Source organism: Molossus molossus, unplaced genomic scaffold, assembly GCF_014108415.1.
Source record: "Molossus molossus isolate mMolMol1 unplaced genomic scaffold, mMolMol1.p scaffold_m16_p_18, whole genome shotgun sequence".
NCBI lineage: Eukaryota > Metazoa > Chordata > Mammalia > Chiroptera > Molossidae > Molossus > Molossus molossus.
The window spans coordinates 29,396,832-29,423,300 of record NW_023425353.1 but is presented as its reverse complement, the minus strand read 5'-3'; the positions used below and the strand labels follow the sequence as shown (position 1 = coordinate 29,423,300).

At 39.7% G+C, this 26,469-nt stretch overlaps 1 protein-coding gene and 1 pseudogene across 4 annotated transcripts in view; one reads left to right on the top strand and one right to left on the bottom strand.

The window, feature by feature from the left end:
* TFDP2 (transcription factor Dp-2) overlaps positions 1 to 26,469 on the bottom strand; it is a 143,293-nt gene that overhangs the window by 90,716 nt on the left and 26,108 nt on the right. The window lies entirely within an intron of this gene.
* LOC118633482 lies at positions 23,038 to 25,945 on the top strand (annotated as a pseudogene).

Sequence of the window (26,469 nt, the reverse complement as noted above, 5' to 3'; positions counted from 1 at the left end):
TGGTCTAGTTTCAGTTTTTTGCATGTACCTATACAGTTTTCCCAACACCATTTATTGAAGAGACTGTCTTTACTCCATTGTATGCTATTGCCACCTTTGTCAAATATTAATTGAGCATAATGTCTTGGATCGATTTCTGGGTTCTCTGTTCCGTTCTAATGGTCTATCTATATGCCTGTTGTTGTACCAGTATCAGGCTGTCTTGATTACAATGGCTTTGTGGTATAAGCTGATATCTGGTATTGTAATCCCTCCAACTTTGTTCTTCTTTTTCAGTATTGCTGTGGCTATGTAGGGTCTTTTGGTTCCATACAAACTTTTGGAGTATTTGTTCTAGATCTGTAAAATATGTCATTGGTATTTTAACAGGAATTGCATTGAATCTATAGATTGCTTTGGGAAGTATGGACATTTTAATGATTTTGATTCTTCCAATCCATGAACATGCTATATGCTTCTACTTTTTTATTACTTCCTCTATTTCTTTTTTCACTATCCTATTTTGCATAGTTTCCTAATGAGCCGATGATGGCTTTTAAAAAATATACTGTACTTTATTTGAAAACTGAAAAAATTATCCAGGTTTGATGTTTGCTAAGAAAAAAATTAAGTAAATTCTATTTGGCTTCTCCTTTATACTGTCTACCTGACTATTATTTGACTTTAACTCTCAGTTCTTAAGTTGGAAAAACAGAGAAAAAAGATGGATTCACATAACTCTTAGTCAAATTTCTGGTGTTGAGCAGTCATGTAATATGGTTCTCATCTATTTTGAAGATTAAGGATCATGTTGCAATCCCATTAAAATTATATACTCTCTCTCCAGAGTATAGAATTTTGCTTACCAATTCAGTCTGTCATAGCTTGAAATCAGTTCATGGATTCCAGGTTAAGAACCTCCTGATTTACTATGGCTCTGATGAAGTAAAGAACACTCTCCTGATTCTACTGTCTCATTATGTGATGTATGTGATCAGTTGTTTAATTCTGGACACTTTGGAACAGAATACAGTTTTCTCTAAGCAAAAATAGGACCAAACCAAGAGGTGTTTAAGCTGTTGATTGGTATGAGGGAATTCATTCAACTGTTCTCTTTAATCTTATAAATGTATGAATTTTTCCACATTAAAAAGCTTCATTTGGCCCTGGCCGGTTTGGCTTAGCGGTGAGAGCGTCGGCCTGCGGTCCGGAGAGACCTAGGTTCGGTTCCCGCTAAGGGCACGTACTTCGGTTGCAGTTTGTCCCTGGCCCTGGTTGGTCGTGTGGGTGGCAGCCACTCGATGTGTCCCTTCACGTCGATGTTTCTCTCTCTCTCTCTCTTCCCCTCTCTCCCTCCCACTGTATCTGTACAAAAAAAAAAAAGCTTCATTTGTGTGTTTATTTGAAGTAGGGCCTGAAAAAAATGCATACCGCTCCCCTAAATTTTCTTCTTTCTGCCTCTTCCTCCTCCTACTATTCCCTTCACATCTGAAAATGTACTATTAACCAGTCCACTCCTGTCCCTGTCTTCACAGAACTGTGGTCAGCAAGGGAGGCAGAGAGGTAATGATAAGAGACGTGGGAGGGAGAAAAGGAGCCCTGGATGCTGCAGATAGCAGTTGCAACACCACAGCAGGTGGCTGCCAAGTTTCTGGTTGGCAAGACCCAGCTTCCTTAAACTACAGGGATGCGGTACAGACAGGTAGAAAAACTACCTTTTTTCCTGCCTGCCCCTGCGATTCAGTCTCAAGGATCTGTCGTTACTTTTACTGACAGAAAATCCTCCTGAGGCCTGGCATGTTTTTATTTATATTTCTAGTTTCTGACTCTATTTGTAACTGCTTCTCTGAGTATTTTCACCTATCTGAACTATGGCATAAAAGAAAAGATTAAGCTGGGCTCCACTAGCTGGCTGCAAGCTAACCCCGGGTTTCGTAGAGTTTAATTACTGTGGATAAAAGAAAAGGTCCTACAACAATCTGGCACATGTTCAATTTATGAACAGCAGATGAGGGAAGAAATAGCTCTGATCTACTCTTTCCTCCCTTAACTCTCAACCACACTATAATTTTACACCAACAGAAATATGCTTATTGATATTATTGAGCATATAGAATAAAGCATAGTAAAAAAGAAAGTGTTATTTTTCTCTCAAGATAGCTCTACACCTGGTTAATAATATCAAGAAATTGTCAATGGATGTAGGGTTTAAACCAAAGCACTGTAGCAACCAATTAGAAATATATTCAAGTTTCTCCATGATAAAGTACACATGATTAATCATAAATTAGTGAGCTAATACATAAATTATCAGAGACAGTCTCAAGATAAAAGGAAAAATAAGCAAACAATATTAAAAGCAATTAGCACAACGGGGTAGACTGAGATTATTTAAAGGTATAGTTCTTTAAATTCCTCTGGTCTTGATCAAAATTACAACGAAACTACAGAACAACCATCATTCAGAACCGCCTGAAATAGAGCGAAATGGAACTCCTACAACTATGAAATTAAAGAAGCCACATCGAGACAGGTAGGAGGGATGGACACGCTGGTCCCACACCCATAAGTGGCCAATAAAAATCAGAAGGATACCTTGGCTGGGAAGGTCCTCCCTGAGGAGTTAGGGGTCCCTGCCCCACACGAGGCCGCCAGCTCAGGATTCCAGTGCAAGGAAGAGAATCCCCATCACTTCTGACTGTAAAAATCAGCAAGAACTGAGGCTGAGGGAGGCTGAGGTTTCTGGAGACCCAAGCAGATCCTCTTAAAGGGCCCCGCTCCCTCCAAGCTCCAGTGTGGGAGGCAGCTCGAGGGGCACCAGAGACATACAGTGAAGAACTGAATTGTTTGGCATTGGGGCGAGGGCTGGAGAGGGGGCTTTCTCTTGGACAGACGTGCTGGTAGAGGCAGTTGTTCCTTTGGTGAGTCCTTCCCCTATAGGGCAGGCAGACAGCTGCCATATCTGGGACTCCAGCAACCTGGCTCACTGTTTGCCCCTCCCTGGTGATTCCCTGAGGCCCCGCCCCACCCAACCTTCAGGCCCACCCAAGCTGTTCCCAGGGTCTTTACCATAGGATTGGCCTGTCTTGGCTCCTGTTTCAGATTTTTCTAAATGCTCTCAAGAAAACAGCATCTGGTCTCAGTGAGCCCCATACCTCTTACTAAGCAGCCCCAGGCCCGGCATTAGGAGCAGCTAGCCTTGGTTCACAGCTTGGCTTTTCCTGGGCACCTCCAAGCCCTGCACAAGAAGCAGTCATCTGCAGATCGCTTTGTAGCTTATGCCTGGTGGCCCCAGGTAGAACACAGGCAGCAGCTGACCTTGCCCCAGAGCCAGCACATCCAGTGGACAGCTTCAGACCACGTCAAAGCACCACCACCCACAAACAACCCACTCGAGGAGTGGACTCAGTGGATACCAGAGCCCTGATGAAGTCAGTCTTATTCTGTGTGGTGGGCCCCAGCACAGATGCTCCTCCAAGGTAGTCAGAGGTCAGTGGTCAGTGGGCACAGCCAGTCCTTGAAGCTGATCAGCCTGAGTAAATCCCTCCCATTGATGTGCCAAGAGCAATCAAGACTCAATTACAACAGAAGGGTGTATAGTTCATGCAAGGGGTGCACCTCGAGGGCACAGCTGGGGTGATCAAGGAGGCTGTGCACTGGACCCTGAAGGACACCTACAATAGACCATCCTACAAAGCCTAGAAGATATAGCAACTCTGCCTAATACATAGAAACAATCACAGGGAAGCAGCCAAAATGAGGAGACAAAGAAACATGTCCCAAATGAAAGAACAGAACAAAACTCCAGAAAAAAGAACTAAACAAAATGAAGATAAGCAGTCTAACAGATGCAGAGTTCAAAACACTACTTATAAGGATGCTCAATGAACTTAGTGAGGACTTCAGTGAACTTTAGTGAGAACCTCAAGAGCATAAAAAATGACTAGTCAGAAATGAAGGAGGCACTAACTGAAATAAAGAATACTTTACAGAGAATCAATAGTAGAGTAGGTAAAGCCAAGAAGCAAACCATTTATTTGGAATATAAGGAATAAAAAAAAAAAACACCCAATCAGAACACCAAAAGGAAAAAGAATCTAAAACAATGAGGATAGTGAAACAAGCCTCTGGGACAACTTCAAGCATACCAACACATTTGTATCATGGGGGTACCAGAAGGAGAGGGGAGAGAACAAGAAATTGAAAACCTATTTGAAATAATGACAGAAAACTTCCCTAACTTAGTAAAGGAAACAGACATACAAGTCCAGGAAGCACAGAGAATCCCAAATAAGATGAACCTCAAGAGGCCCACACCAAGACACATCATAATCAAAATGCAAAAGTTTCAAGACAAGAGAGAATCTTAAAAGCTGCAAGAAAAAAGCAGTTAGTTACCTACAAAGGAGCCCCATAAGACTGTTGGCTGATTTCTCAAAAGAAACTGCAGGCCAGAAGGGAGTGGCAAGAGATATTCAAAGTGATGAAAAGCAAGGACCTACAATAAAGATTACTCTATCCTACAAAGGTTTCATTTAGAATCGATGGACATATAAAGAGTTTCCCAGACAAGAAAAAGCTAAAGGAGCTCATCACCACCAAATAAGTATTATAGCAAATGTTGATGGAAGGAGGAGGAAGAAGGAAGGAGGCTGGAGTAAGGAGAAAGGATGATGATGAGGAGGAGAATATGAACAATAAAATGGCAATAAATACATATCTATTAACATTTGAATCTACAAACAAAATGAGCAAGCAGAACAGAAACAGACTCATAGATACAGAGAACTTTTTGTTGGTTTCCAGATAAGAGGGGGTTTGGGGGAATGGGTGGAAAAGGTGAAGGGATTAAGAAGTACAAATTGGTTGTTAGACTGACAAACCTCAAAGGGAAGGGGGTGGGGGGCAGGAAAAAAATAAACCAGAGAACTTATATGCATATATGCATAATCAATGGACACAGACAACAGTGTGGGGACAGGCAGGAGGGGGATGGGATTGGGTAGGAGGGGGACAATAGGGGAAAAAGGAGGAATATCTATAATACATTCAACAATAAAGATAAGTTTAAAATAAATAAATAAATTCCTCTGGTCTTGTCAATAACATTCCACATTAATAAAAGATTTCCTGACAAAGATATGTACACAGAGCAATGTGCTTAGAAGATTGACCTCTGATGTGAAAGACATGATTATTAAAAATGTTTTTTATTTTATTTTATTTTTTATTTTTTATCCTCACCCGAGGACATTTTTCCATTTTTCGTTCAAATAGAGTGGGAGGGAGAGAGAGAGAGAGAGAAACATCGACATGAAAGGGACACATCAAGTGGCTGCCACCCGCACGACCAACCAGGGCCGGGGACAAACTGCAACCCAAGTACGTGCCCTTAGCGGGAACCGAACCCGGGTCTCTCCGGACCGCAGGCCAACGCTCTAACCGCTGAGCCAAACAGGCCAGGGCTAAAAATGTTTTTATTGAATGTTTAGAGAGAAAGGAAGAAAGACAGAGATAGAAACATTGATTGGCTGCCTCCTGCATGCCCCTCCACTGGGGATCAAGTCCCAAAAACCAGCCTGTGCCCTGACCGAGAATTGAACCAGGACCTCTCAGTCCATGGGACACAGCTCAATCCACTGAGCCTCACTGGCCTGGTAAGAAAGACATGATTTGAATTGTCTCTACCATTTCGGAAATTTAATTCTTTGAGCCTCAGCTTTCGCTCTCTCTCTCTTTTTTTTTTATCCTCACCTGAGGACATGTTTCCATTTTTTTGTTCAGATAGAGTAGGAGGGAGAGAGAGGGAGAGAGAGAGAGAGAGAGAGAGAGAGAGAGAGAGAGAGAGAGAGAAACATCGACATGAAAGGGACACATCGAGTGACTGCCACCCACACAACCCAACCAGGGCTGGGGACAAACTGCAACCGAGGTACAGGCCTTTAGCGGGAACCGAACCCAGGACTCTCTGGACCGCAGGCCGATGCTCTAACCGCTGAGCCAAAATGGCCAGGGAAGCTTCCTCATTTTTATAATGGGTGTAATAATAGTACTTCACTTTCAAGGAGGCTGTGAGGATTATATGAAATAAGTAACATAACAAGGTTAGCACAATTCCTAGCATATAGCACTCAAAACACAAGAGGATTTTTATAAGTAAATGGAACTCTTCTTTCAGAAGTTAATCCCTTGAAAATGCTGAGATAAAACAAGGTGGCAACTAAGGTCAAAGGTACTCCAGAAAAAAAGTAAAACAAATATAAAACATAAGTAAATTAAAGACAAGTATCTCTCAAAAATCCTAAACAAAATTTTAGCAAATTGAAACCAAGAATATATTAAAAAAATAATATATCATGCCAAGTGAGGTTTATCCAGGAATATAATGTTGCTTGGACATCAGAAAATCAACCAATGCAATCCACTGTGTATAAACAGAATAAAAAAAAACTACACTGTCATCTTGATTGATACAGATAAGGTATTTGGCAAAATTCAACAACCATTCATGATAATAACTTTCAGCAGATAAGGAATAGATGCATTAAGAGGCATCTACAAAAAACCTATAGTTAAAAATCATACATAATGGTAAAAAACTGAATGCTTCCCCCACTAAGATCAAGAACAAGACAATGATGTCCACTTTCACTACTTCAACACTGAACAGGAGTCTTAGCCAATGCAGTAAGTCCAGGAAAAAAAGGGGGAAAGGCATAAAAATAAAAAGGAATAAGTAAAACTGACAAAATGGTGATCTCTGCGGAAAATCCTATGAAACCTGTAAAAATTTACTAGTAGTGAGTTTATTAGCAAGGTCACAGGTGACACAGTCAATATACAAAAAACAACTAAATTTCTATATCCCAACAATGAAAAAAAATCAGAGATTGAAATAAAAGTGATTTATAATACCAATAATATGAAAAAATTAGGAACAAATTTAATAAAATATGTGCAAGCTCTGCACAATGAAAACCATAACATTTTGCCAAGACAAACTACAGAAGACTTAAAGGACAGATAAACCATGATTATAAATTGGAAGACTCAACATTGTTAAGATGTCGATTTTCCCAAATTTATCTGTAGATTTAATGCAATCCAAGTAAAAATCCCAACAGGCATTTTTGTAAACATTTACAAACAGATTCTAAACTTTATATAATAATGCAAAAGACTAAGTATAGCCAAACCAACTTTGAAAAAGAATAAAGTTAGAGGACTTGCACTAGTTGATTTCAAGACAATATGCAGCTACAGCAGAGTTTCTCACCCTTGATACTACTGACATTTCAGACTGTCTGTTTGTTTGTTATGGGAAACTGTCCTGTGCACAGTAGGATGTTTAGTAGCATTGCTGGCCTTCACTCTTACCAGAGGCAAATTCCCCTGAGTTGTGACTTGACGATCAAAAATGTCTCCAGGCACTGCTAAATGTCCCCTGGGGGGCATAACTGCCCTTCATGGAGAACCACTGAGCTACATTAAATAGTGTGTTACTGACATTTAGCTCAAAGGAACTGAATAGAATCTAGAAATAGACCCTCAACTATATAGTCAACTGATCTTTGACAAAACTACAAAGCAATTCTATGGGAAAGGGTAATCTTTTCAATAAATGATGTTGCAATGATTGGTTATTCACATGCACCTCACTCTATACATGAAAATTAACTCAAAAATTATCAGACTTAAATTTAAGAGCAAAATCTGTAATGCTCTAAAAAAAAAATGGAAGAAAATCTTAGTAATCTTGGCTGGCAAGATCTCTTAAACAGGACCTAAAGAAGTGCAAACAATATTTTTTAATTGATAAATTGCACATTAAAAAATAAAATGTTTGCTGTATCAAATTTACTGTTAATAAAACAAAACGGCAAGCTACAGGCTAGGAGAAAATATTTGTATAAAATATATTGAATAAAGGACTTACATCCAGAATAAGACAATAACTCAAAAAGACAAACCACCCAATTAAAAATGGGAAAAAAAATTAAACAATTAATTCACCAAAGAAGGTATGTGGATGGCAAATAAGCACATGAAATGATGCACAATATCATTAGTCTTTAGGGAAATGCAAATTCAAACCACACTGAGGTACCTCATAAACCCACTTGAACAGCTAAAATGAGAAAAGACTAACCATATCAAGTGCTAACAAGGACACAGGGTAACTAGAACTCTTATATACTGCTGATGGGAATACCAATTTGTACAGACACTTTGGGAAATACGTTTGGCAACCTCTTACAAAGTTAAACATATACTTACCACATGACCCAACAATTCCACTCCTAGGTACCTTAGAGAAATGAAAACTTATGTCAACACATAAGCTTGTATTTGCATATTCATAGCAGCTTTGTTCATATAGCCCACAACTGGAAGCAATACAAATGTTCATCAACTCATAAATGGGTAAACAAATTGTGGTACATACATACAATAAAATACTAGTCAGTAATAAAAAAAGAACTACTGATGCACACAACAGTATGACTAAATCTCAAAAGCATCATCCTAAGTACAAGAATCTAAACACAAATGGTACTAAAATATCTAAAAATTCAAAATAACTAGAAATAATTCTGATTATTTTGTTATATGAATCATTGACATTTAACTTATCTTCTGCTATTTAACTTATGTGTCTCCTTAAATCAACTACAAATACTCCTGCCATAGGTGTTATCATATCTATGCCCAGCACTTCACAATACTAAAAAATTAATACCTCACATATTTATATCAATGTACAAGTTGCATAATTCTTGTTCAATGAAACAACTGGAATGTAGTACACATATTGCAATGGAGTCGGGACACCTGGTTTTAAATCCTAGCTGTCTGCATGAGTGACTTGTGGTAAATCACTTAATCTATATGAGACTCAATGTCCTTATTCATTAAAGTGAAAAGCGCTGGGGGAAATGGGAAAAGACAGAGTTGGGGATATGGGGTTGGTACAACAGCAATCCTAATGCATAGGAGGCCAATAAGGACAGAAACCTCCCAAGAAGCAAAGGGCCAAAAAGTTACACTTGAACTTGATTTTTCAAAAGAAACACAGATTGAGAAAGTGGGATCTTAGGAGTCTTTTTATCTTTTGGGTTTTAAGCAGGAGATATCAGAAAAGTTACCGCAGGGATAATTGGTTTGTGGAAGACAGCCAATCATTGAAACATCCATTTTTGATCCTTCAATGCAGTTTGCTTCTATTGAGAATAGGACTCTATAAGTTCTACATATAGGGAAAAATAGCTATTTTAACTGATATAAACAGGTTAGTTTTCCCCTACTAATGTGCTGTTGCCTTAGCAATCCATCTCAGTAAGAGAGAAATCACAGGTCCAGATATTTGGTATATGTGCTTGGCTGAAAATTTACAACTGGTGGAATTATGAATGCCTACGATTCAAAAGCCAGAATCACTCAAGGAATGACAATCTGCCAGAGCCAAGAAGCTTCAGTAGGGATTTGCTGTGTACCTACCATGTGCCAACAACAGGCACTATGCTAGGCAAGGTCATAGGTTTTATCATTTCATCTTCACAATAGCCCTTATGAGGTAGATGTTTTTAAAATGAGAAAATTGACACTAAAACACAACTAAGTAACTTGCCCAAGCAGTCACCACTATTATGAGACAAGGCTAAGATTCAAACTCGGAGCTATCTGACTCCCAAGTCCTTACTGCTACTTAAAACTTACTACCACTATATAAAGAGCTCAGCACAGCTCCTAGAAAATAACAGGCTTAATAATTTGTGTCTTTCTTTCATGGTAGACAGGAAGGAGGCAGATATTATCTAAGGCAGGCAGGAAACAGGTATTCCCTGTAGCTACCAGAAGGGGAAACTACAACTTATCTAAAAAGTGATGAATAGCAAGTTTTTGAATCCTGGAATTCCCAGCCATTTATCCACCTACATTAGCATTCCTCTGCTATTCTTCATGATCATGATGATGAAGATGGAGGAAGAGAAAAAGTACATGCAATTATAAGACCAAGTGTTTTTATTCTTTGACTAGCCCACACATATTTATTGAGTGCTTATAAAGGTCAAGCACTGGAGATATTAACAGCGAATAAAATAAACAAGACACAGTTCCTACCCATAGGGAAGTTCCACTCTACTGACAACTACAGAGACAATAGGAACACAGTGTAGTTATGTAAAGATGGGATAGCACAGGGTGCCATATGGGCACAGATAAGACAAACCAAACCCAGAATGGGTGAACATAGGGCTACAGGACGTCCAGTTAAAGTTAAATATCAGCCCTGGCCAGGTGGCTCAGTTGGTTGGAGCAATGTCCCATACCCCAAAAGGCTGCGGGTTCGATTTCTGGTCAGGGTACATACCTAGGCCTCATGCTTGATCTCCAGTCAGGGTGCCTACAGGTAGCAACTGATCAATGTTTCTCTCTCTCTAAAAAAAAAAAACAATGGCCTGGCCAGTGTGACTCAGTGGTTGAGCATCGACCCATACACCAAGAGGTTGCAGGTTCAATTCCCAGTCAGGGCACATGCCCAGGTTGTGGGCCAAATCCCCAGTGGGGGGCATGCAGGAGGTGGCCAGTCGATGTTCTCTCTCATAAATGTTTCTATCTCTCTCTCCCACTCCCTTCCTCTCTCTGTAAAATCAATAAAGAAAAAAAATTTTTTTAAAAACATATGAAAACATATTCTCAGGTGAGGATTAAAAGAAATAAATAAATAATTTAAATTTCAAATAAACAATGACTACTTTTTAAGTATAAGTATGTCCCAAACATTATCTTGCATTTTTACTTGCTACATCTGGAAACCTTAGGTGGGATGATGTTTAGAAGTGTCTCAGAGGAAATGATACCTAAAATGAAAACTGAATTAGCACCTGTCCCGAACAAATGTGTTGCTGGCCTGTGGAGACAGGTATGTGGCAATGACATGAATCTGAAACCTCGTGACAGTAACCAGTGAGGAGCTGGGGGCTCTTGTGAAGAGTCAGAAGTGAGCCATCCTGAAAGTCGATCTTTCAGCCACAATCCAGCCCTCAGGTGAGTACAGTGTTGGCCAACAGCTCCATTAAAATCGAGGACAGACCCTGAGGCTAAACCACCTAGCTAAACCACTCCCAACCCACTGACACTATGAGATAATAAATGTTTGTTATTTTAAGCTGTTAGGTTTTGGGGAATGTTTTCTGCATCAATAGATAATGCTCTGTCCATTTGAGGAGTTCTGCATCCTGTAAGAATGGGCCCATTACACTATTTCCTCATCATGCTCATGCACTGCTTACAGCAGCCACAGCTAGTATGGGTGGTCTCAGCAAGAATGAGGTGCTAGATCCAGAGGGGCCACAGCTGCAACTGTCAGTCAGTTATGCCTCTCATCAGCAGATCTGAATGGTACGTTTCCATGGTCACCACATGATAACAAAAAGTTTATTAACAACACATCCTTCTGAAACTAAATAATTAAAATACAATCTTTTTAGAAGAAAACAAACAAAAAAAATTTCTGAGTTCAGCTAATTACTAGAGAGAATTTTGTAAAAATAGAAATACATACAAATTAATAGAGAAAATTAGCAGAGCTAAGAAAACTTCAAATCTTGGACTAGCTGTGGCATTCAGCTTGAGTTCATGTGTGCTAAGAATTGATATTGCTCTGCCAACCAAGAAAATAATTTGCTCCTGGGTTGTTTTGACTCTTCCATTCAGAAAGAAATTTCTGAAACTTAATAATAATATGCAACTGAAGAGCTATAACTGTGGTTAATCAACTAATCCAATTTTTCTTAGAGTACTTTGGTGAAACAATTTGAGTATTACGAATTCCATGTTATTTTATTCCAATAGATTAAGTTGAGGTTAAAGTGACTGTATTCGAGCCTGGCCGGTGTGGCTCAGTGGTTGAGTGTCGACCTCCAAGAGGTCACTGGTTTGATTCCTGATCAGGCCACATGCCCAGGTTGTGGGCCCAAACCCCACTGGGGGGCATACAGGAAGTGACCAATCGATGTTTCTCTCTCTCTCTCTTACCTTCTCCTTTCCTCTCTCTAAAATCAATATTAAAAAAAAACTTTTTAAAATAATAAAGTGACTGTATTCGAACTATTTAATATGATCAGAGAAAGCCCAGGGAAAGACATTTCCCTCCTTTTCCAAAAACACAGGATGAGTTGGAAGGGAGTGGGTAATAACTTACACTAACTATGGCAGCAGGGAGATGCTAGAAGTTTTCTTTGATCACAGGCCCCCCACTCAGCTCTTGACTATATAATCCTTTTCTATCCAAACCATTTCATGCTATTATGGAGTATTTTCCGCAAAGCCAGTTAAATACCAATTGAGCATAGTATGTGTTTACGTTGGAATCCTTTAAGGTTTGTGTTTAGGTATGTCAAAAGTCACTTTTCTTCTTGTGGCCTGTAAAACAGTCACAGTTATCTCATAAAATCCCCAATTAGCCCAGCCAGTGTGGCTCAGTGGACTGAGTGTCGTCCCATGGACTGAGAGGTCCCAGTTCAATTCCTGGTCAGGGCACATGCCCGGGTTGTGGGCTCAGTCCCCAGTGAGGGCGTGCAGGAGGCAGCTGATCAATGTATCTCTCTCAAATTTATGTTTCTACTTTTCCCTCCCTAAAAAGTCAATAAAAACATATTTTAAAAAAAGATCCCCAATTAAAACTTCATAGAAACTGAGACAAAGACATTACCTTAGCTCTGGCTGATTTGTCTCAGTGGTTAGAGTGTTGGTAGGGTTTATATATATTTGCTTTGATCAATTATATAAACTTGATACACATATTAAACACAGCCCTGAAGTTTCAGGCCTAAGCCCCAGCATTTTCTCTATAGCCACTCTAACACATATTATTAAAATTTTCCACTGACTGTATTAAATGTTTCTTAACAATTGGGTTGGTTCATGGTCTAAAGTCTAAAGATTTTATACTTCACTAATCAACAGGAAAATGCAAATTAAAACCACAATTACCATTACACACTCACCAGGCTGAGTATATGAAAAAGGACAAAAAATGCCAGTCAATTCCCAGTCAAGGGCAAGTACCTGGGTTGCAGGTTCAATCCCTGGCCCCAGCCAGCCCCAGTGGGGGTTGTGCAGGAGGCAACCAATCAATGTGTCTCTCTCGCATCAAAGTTTCTCTCTTTCTCTCTCTCACATCGCTGTTTCTTCCTCTCCCTCTCCCTCTCCCTCTCCCTCTCCCTCTCCCTCTCTCTTCCTCTCTCTCTCCCTCCTGCTCTATCTGCAGATTAATGCAAAAATGTCCTCAGGTGAGAATAAAAAAAAAATTACCTTGGTATATTGATCCTGGATATTAAAAGAGGGAACGCAGTGATCAAAACAAAATGTAGCCCTGGCTGGTGTGGCTCAGTTGGCTGAGTGTCGTCCCATGCACCAAGAGATTGCCTGTTGGATTCCTGGTCAGGGCACATGCCCAGGTTGTGAGCTCGATCCCCATAGGGGGCGTGCAAGAGGCAGCCAATCAATGTTTCTCTCTCTCATCACTGTTTCACTCTCTCTCTCCCTCTCCTTTCTTCTCTCTCTAAAATCAATAAAAACCTATTTTTTAAAAAAGAAAAAAATTAGAATATCTTTGAAATAGAGTACTTCATATTACAGAATAAAGCAACAGTTATTCAGCAACAGAATTAGGTAGCAGTTATATATATTTGCTTTGATCAATTATACAAACTTGATACACATATTAAACACAGCCCTGAAGTTTCAGGCCTAAGCCCCAGCATTTTCTCTATAGCCACTCTAACACATATTATTAAAATTTTCCACTGACTGTATTAAATGTTTCTTAACAATTGGGTTGGTTCATGGTCTAAAGTCTAAAGATTTTATACTTCACTAATCAACAGGAAAATGCAAATTAAAACCACAATTACCATTACACACTCACCAGGCTGAGTATATGAAAAAGGACAAAAAATGCCAACTATTGGCAAGGATATGAGCAACAGGAAATTTTCATATACTGCTGGTAGAAGTGTAAATTGTTATTACCGTTTTGGAAAAGGTCATGTGGAATATCTACTAAAGCAGAACATATTTATACTCTAACCAAACAATTCCAGTCCCAGGTATATGCCCTATAGAAATGCATGCATGTGCTCACCAAAGGACATGGACCAGAATGCTCATGAGATCACTAACTGTAATACTCCAAACTGAAAACTACGAAAATGCCCAATAACATTAGAATCAATCATGGCTTATTCACACAATGGCATATTATATATAGCAATGAGAAAGGATGGACAACAGCAGCTACACATAATGTAGATATATCTCACAAACATAACATTGAGGAAGAAAAGCTAATCATGAAAGAATAAATACTACTGTATAATCCCATATATAAAGAACAAAAATAGCAAAAAGTAATCTTTGCTGTTATCAGTCAAGCAGTTTTCCTTGAAATGTGCACACGGCATGCCTCTGGGGTGCTGGTAATACTTTGCTTCTAGTTATGAGTGCTGGTTTGTAAACCACTCAGCTGTATACTTTTCTCTATATATTTTAACTAAAACTTGAAATCTACATATATACAAATATCTGACCTAAGTATTTTCATTATAAAATACCTCATTATAGATATATTACAAAATACAGAAAAGAATGTATAGTACCAATCAATCATAACCTCATCTTGTAAAGATACCTGTAATTTGACATACTTCCTAATTTTTTCTATAAGTAAATTTCACAACTTAAAAAAATTTTTTTTAATCCTCACTCGAGGACATTTTTCCATTTTTTGTTCAGATAGAGTGGGAGAGAAAGAGAGGAAGAAAGAGAGAGAAGCATCGACGTGAAAGGGACACATCGAGTGGCTGCCACCCGCATGACCAACCAGGGCCAGGGACAAATTGCAACGGAGGTATGCGCCCTTAGTGGGAACCGAACCCGGGTCTCTCTGGACCACAGGCTGACGCTCTAACTGCTGAGCCAAACCGGCTAGGGCAAATTTCACAACTTTAGATTTGAGCTTTAAATTATGTCAAAACATCCCTAAATAAAATAAGTATTGTGTATTAAGCATTTTCTACCTTTAAAATGCTTCTCTTCAGCCTGGCTGCCATGGCTCAGTGGTTGAGCACTGACCCATGCACCAAGAGGTCATCAGTTCGATTCCCAGTCAGGGCACATGCCCAAGTTGTAGGTGTGATCTCCAGTAGGAGGTGGCCAACTGATGTTCTCTCTCATCAATGTTTCTCTCTCTCTCTCTCTCCCTCTCCCTTCCTCTCACTCTAAAATCAATAAAGAAAAGTATTATCCTAAGCGAAACAAGCCAAGCAGAAAAAGACAAATACCACATGATCTCACTTTCTGTGGAATATAATGAACATAACAGTCTGAGGAATAGGATAGACCCAGAGACGTGGAAGTAAGGTACAGATTGACAACCCTCAGAAGAGGGGGTTGTGGGGGGAGGGAAGAGATAAACCACAGAACTTATATACATGTACGCATAACCAATGGACATGGACAACAAAGCCGGGGATGGGGTAGGGGGGATGGGGAGGAGGGTGTCAGTGGGGTAAAAAAGGAGAAACATCTGTAACAAAAATAAAATAAAAATAAAAAAATAAAATCAGTAAAGACAAAAAAATTTTTAAAAATAAAATAAAATGTTTCTCTTCATAAGTAAAATTTGAGTACAAGATTAGCTATCACATATAGACATGCACAATTAACTTTAAAATCACCTAGTAATAGACTTCTGTGTAGGAGCTAGTTTGTTGCTGTTTATAAATAATGCTACAATAATTATTTCTGTCTTTGCCTTTATTAACTGTACATCAAAATTTATTTCCTTAGGAGAGATTCCTAGAGTTTTTAGAATTATAGGAGCCAATGTTTTTTGCATTAAAATCAGTAAAAGATAAAATAGTGCTATAACATGAAGACAGAGGTTTGAAAAAACAACAAAAAGGATAACCTTTTCTGAAAGGGTTAGTAACGTTTTAAAGGGTAAAGGTAAAAGCTTGTGCCCTGGCTGGTTTGGCTCAGCGGTTGGAGCGTCGGCCTGCGGTAGAGAGACCCGGGTTCGGTTCCCGCTAAGGGCATGTACCTCGCTTGCAGTTGGTCCCCGGCCCTGGTTGGTCGTGCGGGTGGCAGCCACTCGATGTGTCCCTTCACGTCGATGTTTCTCTCTCTCTCTCTTCCTCTCTCTCCCTCCCGCTGTATCTGAACAAAGAATGGAAAAATGTCCTTGAGTGAGGACAAAAAAAAAAAAGCTTGCAAAAGGTGGAAACTGTGAAAAACGTGTTGCTTGCATGACCTTTGCTGAGCCTTCAATTGAACACGGATTATCGGATTATCGGGTTATCTGAAAGACGATGAATCACCCAGCAGATGCAGGACAAGATACTGGACCAGTCCAACTGCAAAGTGTACAATGGGCCAGGCAGAGTACGTCAGCAGGAACTGCTAGAAGCTAGAAGTAGAGTATATAACCTACACCCCGTTATTCGAGGCTGACCCCCTTTCGGCTCAGTCTGCCTGCACCCAAGCACATGCAATAAAATCGTTTTTGCCCTACATTGGCCTTGTGTTGTGGATGTGATCTCCCGCCAGCACAAACCTTTTACTTTCCTCCTTTCTTTTTTTTTTTTTTTTTTTTCATGTTTTGTTCAGATAGAGTGGGAGGGAGAGAGAGGAAGAGAGACAGAGACAGAAACATCGACGTGAAAGGGAGACATCGAGTGGCCGCCAACCGCAAGACCCAACCAGGGCCGGGGACAAACTGCAACCGAGGTACATGTCCTTAGCAGAAACCGAACCCAGGTCTCTCTGGACCGCAGGCCAACGCTCTAACCACTGAGCCAAACTGACCAGGGCCCTCCTTTCTTCACTAGTCTTTTCTTTCAGAAAGTGTTTCTTAGCCCATGGAGACCCTCAGTAAAGGAAAAGTTCGTGGTCTCAAAGTCCAAAACATGACACCTCAGTATTAGACACACAGAAGGTACTGAAAAGTTTTCTGAATTGAGTGAAAAAGTGTAGGCAGGAAAATCAGTCTGATGCTCCCTGTTGCTTAATCCCTGCTTCTTCTATATACTCTTGGAGCAGTAGTTCTCAAAATGTAGTCCAGGGCAAGCAGTATCAGCTTCACCTAGAAACTTCATTAGAAATACAAATTCTCAGACCCCACCCAGACCCACTGAGTCAGACACTCTGGAGGCAATCTTTGTAACATGCCCTCCGGGTGATTCTGCTGCTTGCTGGAATTTAAGAACTACTGGCCTAGAGCATTCTCAACCTCCAGGCATACCAATAAAGCATCATCTTTATTATTCAGGGAGTGGGAAAAATACTTTTTTTTCAAAGTATTGTTGTAATTGCAGCTTGATCCTCTGGAAGACTGAGACTTCATTGATAGATAGTCCTTCTTCTACACTTCATTTAGATTTGTGATTTACACACTTGCATTGTCAGTTGTCTTACTCTTCTTTTCTTTTCTTTGTTAATTTTTTTTCCCTTTATTGATTTTAGAGAGAAAGGAAGGGAGAGGGAGAGAGAGATGTAAACACTGATGAGAGAGAACATCGATTGGCCGCCTCCTGCATGCCCCCCCTGCGGATTTGGCCCATAACCTGGGCATGTGCCCTGACTGGGAATCAAACCAGTGACCTCTTGGTGCATGGGTTGACGTTCAACCACTGAGCCACACTGGCTAGGTGAAGAAAGGAATGATAAAAGAGTTCCTAGCTTACTCTGTGATTCAAGCAAAACATTTAACTAGCTTCACAGACAGAAAATTAAAGAAGAAATTTGAATTTCTAGTAAAGCTGGGTAACACTTACTTCAAAATATAGCTTGTAATTAAATGAATTCAGGCTGTCTTTTTCAATAATTTTATCAGCAACTTAAAGACATTTTCTATGTATTTAAATGTTTTTTTATTATTGATATTTTAGAGAGAGAGGGAGAGAGAGACAGAAACATTGATGAGAGAGAGAAACATCCATTGGCTGCCTCCTGCACACCCCCTAGTGGGGATCAAGCCCGAAACCCGGGCATGTGCCCTGACTGGGAATTGAACTGGGACCTCTCAGTCCACGGGAGAACAATCAATCCACTAAGCCACAGTGGCTGGGCCAGAAATTTTCTATGTATTGACTACAATGATAAAGGCTCTGATATCAAAGAAACAGGAAAGTAAAGACGAGATTACTATTTTATTGAGCACCTACTACGCTGAATTTCTCCTTGTCCATCAAAAGACCTCCACCTTTGTCAATCATTACCAGAACCTCTTTAGCTAATTGTCTTTAGGTTTGGGCTCAGGGTTACAGCCCAGCCAATGACAAACTGCTACATTCAGCCAATGAAAAGCTGCTAACACCCTGATTTTCCATAGAGCCCCTCCCAACCTCCTCCTTTTCCCCTATAAAAGTAAGTATCTCTCTTGCCCTGGCTGGTTTGACTCAGCAATTACAGCGTTGGCCTGCAGTCCAGAGAGACCCGGGTTTGGTTCCTGCTAAGGGCACATGCCTTGGTTGCAGTTTGTCCCTGGCCCTGGTTGGGTCGTGGGGGGGGGGGGCACTCGATGTGTCCCTTTTACGTTGATGTTTCTCTCTCTCTCTCTCCCTCTTCTCTCTCCTTCCCACTCTATCTGAAAAAAAAGTTAAAAAATGTCCTCGAGTGAGGATAAAAAAAAAAAAAAGTAAGCCTCTCCCCTCTCTTTGGACTTGTCACAGTTAGCCATCATTTGCTTTTCCTTGAATTGCAATTCTTCTGCTATTCCCGAATAAATCAATTTTGCTGGTAAAATAAGTGGTACTTTGTTGTTGTTTTTTAAGGTCAACAACATGCTAAGTATTATGCATAAAGCTTTACAAATAAGGGTTAAGAAAATATAATCCTGATAAGGTATTATTATCCCCATAAGAGAAATGTGAAATCAGACAAAGAGAGATTTAGTAACATAAACTTTCTATATTACCAACTGTAGACCCAATAAATAGCAAAGATATATTTGAAGCTGTAATTCTATGGTTCCAAAACTTATGCCTTTTCAAATATATCAAACTTACTTTACAACATGAAGCAAAACACAATGTGTTTTCATTAGTGTGAATAAAAACTCCTAAAGAAATGCAGTTAAGCCCTGGCTAGGTGGCTCAATAGCTTAGAGCGTTGTTGGTACACCAAAAGATTGCAGGTTGGATTCCAAGTCAGGGCACATACCTAGGTTGCAGATTTGATCCCTGAAAGGGTTAGTAACGTTTTAAAGGATAAAGGTAAAAGCTTGCAAAAGGCGGAAACTGAAAAATGTGTTGCTTGCATGACCTTTGCTCAGCCTTCTGTTGAGAATGGACAGGAATTATCTGAATTATCAGCAGGGCAATGGATCACTCAGATGCAGGACAAGATACCAGACCAGTCCAACTGCAAAGTGGACAATGGGCCAGGCAGAGTATGTCTGCAGGAACTGCCGGAAACTAAAAGCAGAGTATATAACCTATACCCCAACTGTTATTCGATGCTGAACCCTTTTCGGCTCAGCCCGCCTACACCCAGGCGAATGCTGTGTAAGCTGTTTTGCTCTACAATGGCCTTGTGTTGTGGATGTGATCTCCCGCTGGCTCAGACCTTTTAATCCCTAGTCAGGGTGTATAAGGGAGGCAACTAATCGATGTTTCTTTCTCACATTGATGTTTCTCTCTCTCCCTTCCTCTCTCTGAAAATCAAGAAAAGATATTCTCAGGTGAGGATTAAAATAAAAGAGAAAGAAAGATAGATAGTAAAATTTTAGCAAATTTTAATAGTTTTCTATTTAGTAATTTTTAAAGACATAAACATCTTTTAAAAAATATTTTAGCCATCATTTTAAGTTTTATTTACCATGTATTTTATAAAGAAGAGGAGGAGAAACCAGATTGATTATCAGAATGGAAAATTTAATCTCTCCTGAATAATAAACATTTGTGGTTTAAATTGTTACATTTGACTTTTAAAACATAGTGTTGGCAATAAAGCTGTTAATTTGGCATTTTTGTTTGTTTCATTTTGTTTCCTTTATTGGTTTTACAGAGAGAGGAAGGGAGAAGGAGAAATAGATAGAAAAATTGATAAGAAAGAAAACATCACTGGCTGCCTCCTGCATGCCCCCCACTGGGGATTTGGCCCACAATCTGGGCATGTGTCCTGACCGGGAATCGAACCAGCGACCGACCTCTTGATGCACGGGTTGACACTCAACCACTGAGCCACACTGGCCGGACTATGGTATTTTTTTGATATTTTGCTTTTGGATTTGGCAACTTGTGCAAATTTTATGTTGGTAATAAAAAGACAAATTTAAATAAAGAAATTCAAAAAAGATAACATTTAAGAGGTTGATTTTAGAACTAAATTCCAATTGACAAGTCAAAATTATCTACTTCCCTAGTGCTGTGGTTTGAAATTAACCAGCACCAATTGTTGTTACCAACAGTAAGCAAGATGGCTAGCTCAAGTTAAAGGTGTGGAAAGATTTTCTTCCCGGAGAAGACATGGGCCATATGGGTATAAAAAATAAAAACAGACAGAGGAATTCCATTTCGAAATACTAAGCAAATAAGAAATCACCTAAAACCAGACCTTGTAATCTCAACAGCATTCTACTCTGCCAAATGAGTTATAAGTTTATTCACTGAAAATGAATTTTGAAATAATACAGAAACAAGAATGCAGATATCCTTTCCTCCAAAAAAAAGAATATCAGTTTATCAATCTTTCTCAAGAAACAGTAACTGGCCCTGGCCAGTTTGGCTCAGCGGTTAGAGCGTCGACCTGCGGTCCCGAGAGGCCCGGGTTCTGTTCCCGCTGGGGGCGCGTACCTCGGTTGCAGTTTGTCCCCGGCCCTGGTTGGTCGTGCGGGTGGCAGCCACTCGATGTGTCCCTTTCACATCGATGTTTCTCTCTCTCTCTCTCTCTCTGTTTCTGTCTCTCTACCAGAACAAAAAAGGAAGGATGTCCTCGGGTGAGGATAAAAAAAAAAAAAAAAAAAGAAACAGTAAATGGTTATTTTAAGAAGTATAAAATATAGGTATCATGTCATACTCTTTATAATAAAGCAATTTAGATGAAGAAGAATAGAAAATAAAAAAGTATATTTAAAATGGGGCGGGGGGAGCCATTTCATTGTGGCTCAGGTATAACATACTGCATTGTCAAAACTATTTATAGATCTACAACACCCAATCAAAACACAGGGCAGTTATGTAATTTGACCTAACCGCAATCTGCATTGTGAAAGCAGTTAACAGGAAAGTAAGAGATGTATGTGGTAAGTGGAGCTTATTTTAAAACACTCTAATTTTTTCTTTTATTATCTGTTTTAAATCAGGAACTCCTTAAACTTTATTTCTAAAAGGTAATTCTTAATTAATTCTACTATTTAATTATTGAATATGATAAACTAAACACTATTATTTAAATAAAGCATCTTGTAGATAAACATAGGAAAAATACAAGGGAGAAAACGGATCAGTTGGCACAGGTCCCTCAGGAAAAGCAAGCTACTGGAATGAACAGGTCAATAAAACTATTTGTAGATGGGATAGTTGTCTATTTTCAGATCATTAAGCTATTTTTAAATAGCCTGAAACCAAACCCAGATTCAAAAAGCAAAGCCAGAAACATTCACTGTTTATTAAAATACAATCTTTTACTAAAGCCCAGCACAGTAGGAGACCACAATCACCCTAATATGACCTCAGATTTAGAAGGATGCCAAAGAAACTTTATTAGAAATAGCAACCAAATGTCATTTATAACTGTTACTCAAAGTAATGTAAAATAAAACAAACACTTTTTTTTTTTTAGGACTTAAATTTGTAAAGTAAAACCTGAGGGGAAAAAAGAATATGGGTAAATGTTAGCAGCTGTTTTTTTTTTTGTTTGTTTGTTTTTAATTGATTGATTTCAGAGAGAGAGAGAAACATCTATTTGTTTTTCCACTTATTTATGCGTTCATTGGTTGCTTCTTGCATTTGCCTTGATGGCAGATCGAACCCACAACCTTGGAGTACCAGGACAATGCTCCAACCAACTGAGCTGCCCGGCTAGGGCCAACCTTTTAAATTAAATGTGTAACTAAAATGTGTAAACCACTGTATTTTAAGATTTTGAACACTGAAATAATCCCTAACATGAAATCCCTACCCTTTCACCTTTTCAGCTTCTTTTAAACGTTTTCTCATCAAGAAAATGAAGTTCTCGCATAGTAATGCAGAAATGTCCTATAGGGAGCGATTCCAGCAACGTTTTTGGTAGAACTTTATTTAGATTGTTTCACTTTCATATGCAGTTACGAAAAAATAGACGATGACGTGAGATAGCTTCTATGTCAAATTTCTTCTGTTCCTACTGCCTTATCCACAAAACGTTTCCCAGTTAAACATTGTTGACCGGCGATTTGACATAGAAGCTATCTCACGTCATCGTCTATTTTTTCGTAACTGCATATGAAAGTGAAACAATCTAAATAAACTTCAATATACTTTATTTATACATAATGAATTTAAATGAAACTTGTACATTTTACATCTGCTACATATTATATTTTATACATATTATATATTTTAGCAATTTTTTTGGTGTGGTATACTGTATAGCAACCACCTTTTGAAACACACACTTTACATGTTCTAGTTGGATTTTTTTTTATACCAGTGACTATTTTTTCTAAAACGTGGTCTTTTAGTTGCCCTGAAAGCCTAAAAGGCGAATCAATGTGAGGAGCTCTTTTAGAAGGACCAGAAGTGTGAGGTTCTGAGCTGCACTCATTTGAACCAGCAGGTATCCATTCCCTAGTTACTTCAAGAATACAGAATGGTGTGCTGTTTTTCGAACTTCAACCCTCAGGGCGAAGAGTCACAAATACAATAACCCTATATTACCCTGAGTTTAAAAAATGGAAATAGCTAATGCAAGTGCAAACATGAGTTACCTTGTGAGCGGTCGGCAACGTCTGAACATGAAAACACGAGTTAACTCGTGAGCGGTCAACATTGTTTAATGGAGAGATATTCCATGTTTGTGGATAGGAAAAACCAGTATTGTCAAGATGTCAATTATTCCCAACTTGATGTACGGATTCAATGTAATCTCAATCAAAATCCCAGTAAGTTATTTTGTGGATGTCAACAAACTGATTCTAAAATGTTTACAGAAAGGCAAAAAACCTCAGAATAGCCAACACAGTATTGAAAAAAAGCAGGAGGGCTGACACTATCCAACTTCAAGACTTACTATAAATCCACAGTGTGGTATCAGCAAAAGAACAGGAAAATAGATCAATGGACTGGAGAGCCCAGAAATGGACCCACACAAATATATTCAACTCAACTTTGACAAAGGAGCAAAGGCAAGTCAATGAGAAAGGAAAGTCTTTTGAACAAATGAGGCTGGAATAGACATCCACATGCAAAAAAATAACTAAATCTAGACACCGACCTTATACCTATCATAAAATTAACTCAAAATGATCAGACCTAAATGCAAACCACAGAACACCTAGAAGAAAAATAGGGGAAAAAAAATCTACGCGCCCTGGCCTGAGGTCCAGAGAGACCCGTGTTCGGTTCCCACTAGGGGCGTGCACCTTGGTTGCAGTTTGTCCCTGGCCCTGGTTGGGTCGTGCGGGTGGCAGTCACTCGATGTGTCCCTTTCACGTCGATGTTTCTCTCTCTCTCCCTCCCACTCTATCTGAATAAAAAATGGAAAATGTCCTCAGGTGAGGATAAAATAAAAATTAAAAAATCTACATCCTGGCCGGTTGTCCAGTGGTTAGAGTGTCGCCCCAAGGACCAATGAGTCGCGGGTTAAATTCTGGTCAAGGGCAAGTACCTCCGTTGTGGTTTGTCCCCAGCCCTGGCTGGGTCGTGCGGGAGGCAGTCGATGTGGCTCTATCACATCAATGTTTCTCTCTGTCTCTCTCCCCCTCCCTCCCACTCTATCTGATGATAAATAGAAAAAAAAACACAACTAAGTGGCCTTGGCTTTGGCAATGACTTTTCATGATGCAACACCAAAAGCATGATCCATGAAAGAAAAAATTGATTAAGTTGGACTTCATTATAATTAACGACTTCTCTGAGAAAGATACTGTTTCTCTACTACTACTAGACAATGAATGTCAATAGTTTTTGTGTACCTTAAAAGAAATATTATGTGGCCTGGCCAGTGTGGTTCGGTGGTTGAACATTGACCCATGCACCAACAGGTCACCAGTTTGGTTCCCGGTCAGGGCACATGTCCAGGTTGTAGCCAAATCCCCAGCAGGGAGCATGCAGGAGGTGGCTAATCAATGTTCTCTCTCATTGATGTTTCCATTTCTCTCTTCCTCTCCCTTCCTCTCTCTCTAAAATCAATAAAAAGGAACAAACAAACAAAAAAACCACTGCATGTTCTTTTTGTGTCTGTATGTCATTATTCCTCACATCTTGTTTGTTTTTTTAAATCCTCACCCAAGGATATTTTTTTTGCATTTATCTTCAGATAGAGCGGGAGGGAGAAAGAGAGGGGGAGGGAGAGAACGAAACAGCAATGTGAGAGAGACACATCGAGTGGTTGCCACCCACTCGACCCCAACCGAGGTCAAGGGCAAAGTGCAACCAAGGTACGTGCCCTTAGCGGGAACCAAACCCGGGACTCTCTGGTCTGTGGGCTGATGCTCTAACCGCTGAGCCAAACTGGCTAGGGCACATCTTTTTTAAATTTAATTTAATTTTTCTCAGTTACAGTTCACATTCAATATTATTATATATTACTTTCAGGTGTATAGTATAGTGGTTAGATATTTATATAACTCATGAAGTGATCCCCCAATGATTCTGGTACCTACCTGGCACCATAAATAGTTATTACAATATTATTGACTATATTCTCATGTTGTGCTTTACATCCCTGGGACCATTTTGTAACTACCAATTTTTATTTCTTAATCCCTTCACTTTTTTCACACAGCCCCCAAAACCCCTCCCATCTGGCAACCATCAGTTCCTTCTCTGTATCTCTGTTTCTGTTTTATTTTGTTCTTTAGATGACACATATTAAGTGAAATAATATGGTATTTGTATTCCTCATTTTTTTAAATTTATTTATTTATTTATTTATTTATTTATTCCACACCCAAGGATATATTTACTAGTTTTAGAGAGAGGAAGGGGGGGGGAGAGAGAGAGAGAGAGAGATCCATGTGAGAGAGAAACATTGACTGGTTGCCTCCCATACGTGCCTAACTGGTTTCAAATCTGCAATCTAGGTATATGCCCTGACCAGGAATCAAACCCATGAACTCTTGGTGCATGGGATGACACTCAGTCCACTGAGCCATACCAGCTGAGTGAAAATGACATATTTTATGAATGAGGTAGAGTACCTTTTCATCTGTGTAAGAACTATTAATATTTCTTTTTCCGTGAATTGTTTATTCAAAAGTTTTGCCCATTTTCTAAAAATTGGATGTTGGTTTGACTGTTTCTTTTATCACTATACTATATTCTTCTTTGTCACTTTAATGCCTTGAGGTTTTCAGTATATTTTACTTGACATCGATATTGTTTTGCTGTCAGTACATCTTTGGCAATTTCTTATTTTCAATCTTTCTTAGATTTAAAAATTCTGAGTAGTTCTTGGGTTTGAACGCAGTTAGCGGCGACATAGCTAAACGCACTGAGAAGGTCGGAATCATTGGTAAATACAGAACCCGTTACGGCGCCTCCCTCAGGAAAATGGTGAAGAAAATGGAAATCTGCCAACATGCCAAATACAGTTGCTCCTTCTGTGGCAAAACCAAGGTGCAGAGCCGGGCTCTGGGGCTCTGGCGCTGTGGTTCCCGCGTGAAGACAGTCGCTGGTGGCGCCGGGACCTCCAGCACCACTCCTGCGCCACGGTCAAGCCTGCCATCAGAAGACTGAAGGAACTGAAAGACCAGTAGAAGCTCCACAGTTCGAAACACTGTCAGCCTATCATAAATGGGTTCATTTATATGACAAAAAAATAAATAAAAATTCTGAGTATATTTTTAGTTCCAAAACAACTTTTTCTGGCTTGCATCTGTATCCTCCGGAGAGTTTTCATCCCCTTTCCTTTTTTTTTTTAATCCTCACCCGAGGACATTTTTGCATGTATCTTCAGATAGAGCAGGAGGGAGAGAGAGAGAGAGAGAGAGAGAAACATCAATGTGAAAGGGACACATCGAGTGGCTGCCACCCACACGACCCCAACTGGGGCCGGGGACAAACTGCAACTGAGGTACGTGCCCTTAGCGGGAACCGAACCCGGGACTCTTGGGTCCGAGAGCCAACACTCTACCGCTGAGCCAAACCGGCCAGGGCTCATCCCCTTTTCTTTCCATCACAGCTTTCTCTCATCTTTTCCACTAGTTCTGCCTCCATAGGGGGAATCTGTTTGATTATTTGGGGGTGTTCCCTCTTTGAGTTGCTGAATTCATTTTAATAG